Raw genomic sequence first — 6,000 nt, forward strand, 5'->3', positions numbered from 1 at the left:
GATCAGGATCACAGGGGATGGAGGATCACAGGGGAGGGACTCCACATCCATCAGGGAGGATGCCTTGCTTCAGTGGGGAGCATGGAAAAAACAGGGTTCGCGATGCTGATGTCTGGGTTTGCATCCTGAATCTGCCTAAAGGCAATCACTTAATCTGTCTGTAACTCAGCTTCGTCATCTGTAATATGGTGCTAATGCAAATTTTGTGAACAACAAATTGATAGTACATTTTATAAAAACCTATGTACTAAGGAGCCGTACAAAGGTGGTTGTTACCTCTGTAAACATTTTCTCATTCTCAGTTTCTGCCGAGTCTCAACTAAAATATGACTTTTGATCATAAAGCCTGGTTTATTAAATCTGGCAAGTTGGTCTGTGTCTATATACACATCAACCGTATAAAAACATGGGAGAGTCTGCTGAATTGAATTTCAGGAGAAATAGAAAGTTTTCTCTGGGCGGCAAGATAATTCCAAGGCCTGCTGGTGATGCCTGCTATCTTTCAACATGAGAGCAAGGTGTCTTTTTGTTTGTTTTTCTTTCTGTAATGAAAGATACAGTTAAAATTGCAAATATTTCCGGGGAAAGGTAGCACGGTATCTGAAGTTCTCAAAAAAGATAAAAGTCTTAAATCTTCTGAAGAGAGCAGATTGAGGGAAAGACAAAATTAAAGAGATCACAGGTCTGTCTAAAGGAACAGGGAGAACTCAAGAGGAGAGAGGCAGGGCAGAAAGGTGGAGGGTGTAAAGTCAGGGTTGTATCAAGGAGAAGTGTTGTATGAGCCATCTCTTGGGGTGGTGACTGTCACGACCTCTGACGTCCTTCAGGTCATGTGCTATTCCCACTCCTCCCCAACACGCTGCTCCTTTCCTGCGCTGCCCCTCAATTTCTGAGCTTCCCACTCGGTTAGCAGGAGAAAACCATTGTATTCAAAGCCCCGAGTTCCATTTGTGCTTTCCTTCAGGCTGGTCTTGAATGTCTGCTAAATGTCAAGTGCTGGGCCGGGCGCTGGGAACTCTGAGATGAAATAAACAGACATAATTCCTGCTCTTCTGGAACATAAATTCTAGCAGGAGAAATAGACACTCATATTTCCAGCTAATACTTATCAGACACATACTGTGTGTCAGATGCCTTTCCAAGCACTTATCTGTGTTAACTCTTTTTCTTGTCACAGTAGCCTTATAGAACGTGTTATTTTACCACGATCATCATCCCCATTTTACAGGCGAGGAAACTGAGCCGCAGAGGGATTGTACACCTCCCAAGTGTCTCTTTCTAGTAAGCAGAAGAACACAAGCCATCTATGCTATCAATCTGTCCTAGATTGCTCCTGTTTTAAAGAAACATTCATCAAATAATCTCACACATGTATATATAAGTATATCATGACATGTTTCCCATTGCGGGAAAATGCCTATGTACTTTACTGGGGATGAATATTTATAATATAACTTGATTTGAATATCATTTTAATATGCAAAGTAATGTTATATGCCATCAGATCTCTGCAAGCAACTTGTATGTAGAAAAGGCTGATTTATGAATTACAACACAGGTGGTAAAACTTGAAATGCGGTCTTTTGACTTTAAACCTGCTGTCCTTCCTCTGTGGATTTCACTTAGTCTTGCCTTTAATGTCCAAATAGTACTTATGTTACACCAGTGCCGAATGAATTCAGTACAAAAGAAGTCTTGGCGATACCTGAGGATTAATCTTCATGAGAAAAGCAGTGGCACTGCACAGAGAGAATATGCATTAAACCTTGAAAAGGACCTACCTAGAGACTCTAGCTAGTGTTCATTACATTTGCAAACCTTGTCATGAGCTTCTATTCTAGATAAAAAGGTGGCAAACTATAAAATATCCTTAATAACTACTTTATAAAGGTAGATCATTGATAACCAAGAAAAGAGAAAAAGTGAAAAGAAAGGAAGGGGAGAAAAGATAAGAAAATTACCCTGCCCAGCCTCCAATCACTGACCTTACAACCCAAGCATACAAAACACTTCACTTCAAAAGTACACAAATCAGGTAAAGTGGCAAGAAATCCCATAAAAATACCTGCTTTGCATAAATATCCAAGAACTACTCAGGTAACTGTCCTGCTTTATCAAGTACAGAAAACGCTTTTATTTCCCTCATTTTTCCCTACATACTTATGAAAGGAGATGTTAAATTTTACTCTTTCAACTCATTCAGGATTATCCTTTTAGATACAAATTGATAGCTTTCAGGAATTGCTTTTTTTTTTTTCTTTAATAATTAAACGGATGCCCCAAACTAGTCCTGTATAATATAGTCCAACAAAAATAAGAAGCAAATTTTACGTGCCAGATCCTAAGGATAAAAAGAAAAATCTCATCCTTACCCACCAGGCGTTCACAGTTAGAAGAAGAAATAAGCATGAGTGTGCTGCAGTCTGATGAGTGCCAGGGCACAAAGGAAATGCATTTTACAGGTGCCTTGCCTGTCAAAGTGGAAGGGTCACAGGAGGTGACAGTGAGAGGAGAAGATGGCATTGAAAACCCTACAGAGAAAGTCAGGCTGAGACATGAAGGATGAATCAGTACAATTAGCTGAATCAGGAAGAGGATGGATTTTGAGGGGAGTGTTTGAGATGGTCCACAGTCCAGGCTGTGGCAACTCCAAGCACACGGCAGATAAGGAAGGTGTTTGTGTGGGGAGATCAAAAACATAGTAGGGGTCGGTAAGGGAAGATGGCGGAAGAGTAAGACGCGGAGATCACCTTCCTCTCCACAGATACACCAGAAATACATCTACACGTGGAACAACTCCTGCAGAACACCTACTGAAGGCTGGCAGAAGACCTCAGACCTCCCAAAAGGCAAGAAACTCCCCACGTACCTGGGTAGGGCAAAAGGAAAAAAGAATAAACAGAGACAAAAGAATAGGGACGGCACCTGCACCAGTGAGAGGGAGCTGTGAAGGAGGAAAAGTTTCCACACACTAGGAAGCCCCTTCGCGGGCGGAGACTGCGGGAGGCGGAGGGGGGAGCTTCGAAGCCGCGGAGGAGTGCACAGCAACGGGTGCAGAGGGCAAAGCGGGGAGATTCCCGCACAGAGGATCGGTGCCGACCGGCACTCACCAGCCCGAGAGGCTTGTCTGCTCACCCGCCGGGACGGGCGGGGCTGCGAGCTGAGGCTCTGAGGCTAGGGTTTCGGTTTCGGACGGAGCGCAGGGAGAGGACTGGGGTTGGCGGCTTGAACATAGCCTGAAGGGGTTAGTGCACCACAGCTAGCCGGGAGGGAGTCCGGGGAAAAGCCTGCACCTGCCGAAGAGGCAAGAGACTTTTTCTTCCCTCTTTGTTTCCTGGTGCGTGAGGAGAGGGGTTTAAGAACGCTGCTTAAAGGAACTCCAGAGACGGGCGCGAGCCGCGGCTAAAAGCGCGAACCCCAGAGACGGGCGCGAGCCGCGGCTGAAAGCGCGGACCCCAGAGACGGGCGCGAGCCGCGGCTGAAAGCGCGGACCCCAGAGACGGGCGCGAGCCGCGGCTGAAAGCGCGGACCCCAGAGACGGGCGCGAGCCGCGGCTGAAAGCGCGGACCCCAGAGACGGGCGCGAGCCGCGGCTGAGGGCGCGGACCCCAGAGACGGGCGCGAGCCGCGGCTGAGGGCGCGGACTCCAGAGACAGGCGCAAGCCGCGGCTGGAGGCGCGGACCCCAAGGCGGGCGGGAGACGTTGGGGCTGCTGCTGCCGCCACCAAGGGGCCTGTGTGCGAGCGCAGGTCGCTCTCCACTCCCCTCTTCCGCGGAGCCTGTGCAGCCCGCCACGGCCGGGTTCCCGGGATCCGGGGACGACTTCCCCGGGAGAGCGCACGGCGGGCCTCGGGCTGGTGCAGAGTCACGCCGGACTTTGCCGCCGCAGGCCCGCCCCGCATTCCGTGCCCCTCCCTCCCCGCCGCCGGCCTCCGCACGCCAGAACCCCCGAATCAGCGGCTCCTTTAACCCCGTCCTGTCTGAGCAAAAAACAAACGCCCTCCAGCGACCTACACGCAGAGGCAGGGCCAAATCCAAAGCTGAGCCCCTGTGAGCTGTGAGAACAAAGAAGAGAAAGGGAAATCTCTCCCAGCAGCCTCAGAAGCAGCGGATTAAAGCTCCACAATCAACTTGATGTACCCTGCATCTGTGGAATACATGAATAGACAGCCAATCATCCCAAATTAAGGAGGTGGACTTTGGGAGCAAGATCTATGATTTTTCTCCCTATTCCTCTTTTTGTGAATGTGTATGTGTATGCTTCTGTGTGAGATCTTGTCTGTATAGTCTTGCTTCCACCATTTGTCCTAGGTTCTATCCGTCCATGGTTTTTTCTTAAAATTTTTTTTCTTAATAATCAATTTTAATTTTAAGAACGTTATTATACTTTACCTTCGTCCTTTCTTTCTTTCTTTCTTTCCTTCCTTCCTTCCCTCCTTTAGACAACGAATCATCCCAAATTGAGGAGGTGGTCTCTGACAGCAAGATTTATGATTTTTCCCCCTTTACCTCTCTTTGTGAGGGTGTATGTGTACGCTTCTGTGTAAGACTTTGTCTGTATAGCTTTGCTTCCAACATTTGTCCTAAGGTTCTATCCGTCCCTTTTTTTTTTTTTTTCCTAATTAAGAATTTTTTAATTCAATAACTTTATTATACTCTATTTTATTTTTACTGTATCTTCTTTCTGTTTTCCCTTCTTTCCCTCCTTCCTTCCTTCCTCCCTCCCTCCTTTCGTTCCTTCTTGCCTTCTTTCCTTCCTTGCTTCTTTCTTTCTTCCTTCCTTCCTTCCTTCCCTCCTTCCGACAACGAATCATCCCAAATTGAGGAGGTGGTCTCTGACAACAAGATTTATGATTTTTCCCCCTTTACCTCTTTTTGTGAGGGTGTATGTGTACGCTTCTGTGTAAGACTTTGTCTGTACAGCTTTGCTTCCAACATTTGTCCTAAGGTTCTATCCGTCCTTTTTTTTTTTTTTTTTTTTTTTTTTTTTCTAATTAAGAATTTTTTAATTCAATAACTTTATTATACTTTATTTTATTTTTACTGTATCTTCTTTCTTTTTGTTTTTCCTTCTTTCCCTCCTTCCTTCCTCCCTCCCTCCCTCCCTCCTTTCGTTCCTTCTTGCCTTCTTTCCTTCTTTGCTTCTTTCTTTCTTTCTTCTTTCCTTCCTTCCTTCCTTCCCTCCTTCCTTCCCTCCTTTCCTTCTTTCTTTCCTCATACGTCTACTAATTCCCTCTACTTTTTCTCCCTTTTATTCTGAGCCGTGTGGATGAAAGGCTCTTGGTGCTCCAGCCAGGAGGCAGGGCTCTCCCTCTGAGGTAGGAGAGCCAACTTCAAGACACTGGTTCACAAGAGACCTCCCAGCTCCAGATAATATCAAACGGTGAAAATCTCCCAGAGACCTCCATCTTAACACCAGCACCCAGCTTCACTCAACGACCAGCAAGCCACAGTGCTGGACAACCTGTGCCAAACAACTAGCAAAACAGGAACACAACCCCACCCATTAGCAGAGAGGCTGCCTAAAATCATAATAAGGCCACAGACACCCCAAAACACACCACCAGACGTGAACCTGCCCACTAGAGAGACAAGATCCAGCCTCTTCCACCACAACACAGGCACTAGTCCCCTCCACCAGGAAGCCTACACAACCCACTGAACCAACCTTAGCCACTGGAGACAGACATCAAAAACAGGAGGAACTACGAACCTGCAGCCTGCAAAAAGGAGACCCCAAACACAGTAAGATAAGCAAAATGAGAAAACAGAAAAACACACAGCAGATAAAGGAGCAAGATAAAAATGCACCAGACCTAACAAATGAAGAGGAAATAGGCAGTCTACCTGAAAAAGAATTCAGAATAATGATAGTAAGGTTGATCCGAAATCTTGGAGATAGAATGGACAATAGAATGGACAAAATGCAAGAATCAGTTAACAAGGACCTAGAAGAACTAAAGATGAAACAAGCAATGATGAACAACACAATAAATGAAAT

The sequence above is a fragment of the Tursiops truncatus genome, chromosome 21, assembly GCF_011762595.2.
Source record: "Tursiops truncatus isolate mTurTru1 chromosome 21, mTurTru1.mat.Y, whole genome shotgun sequence".
Taxonomy (NCBI): domain Eukaryota; kingdom Metazoa; phylum Chordata; class Mammalia; order Artiodactyla; family Delphinidae; genus Tursiops; species Tursiops truncatus.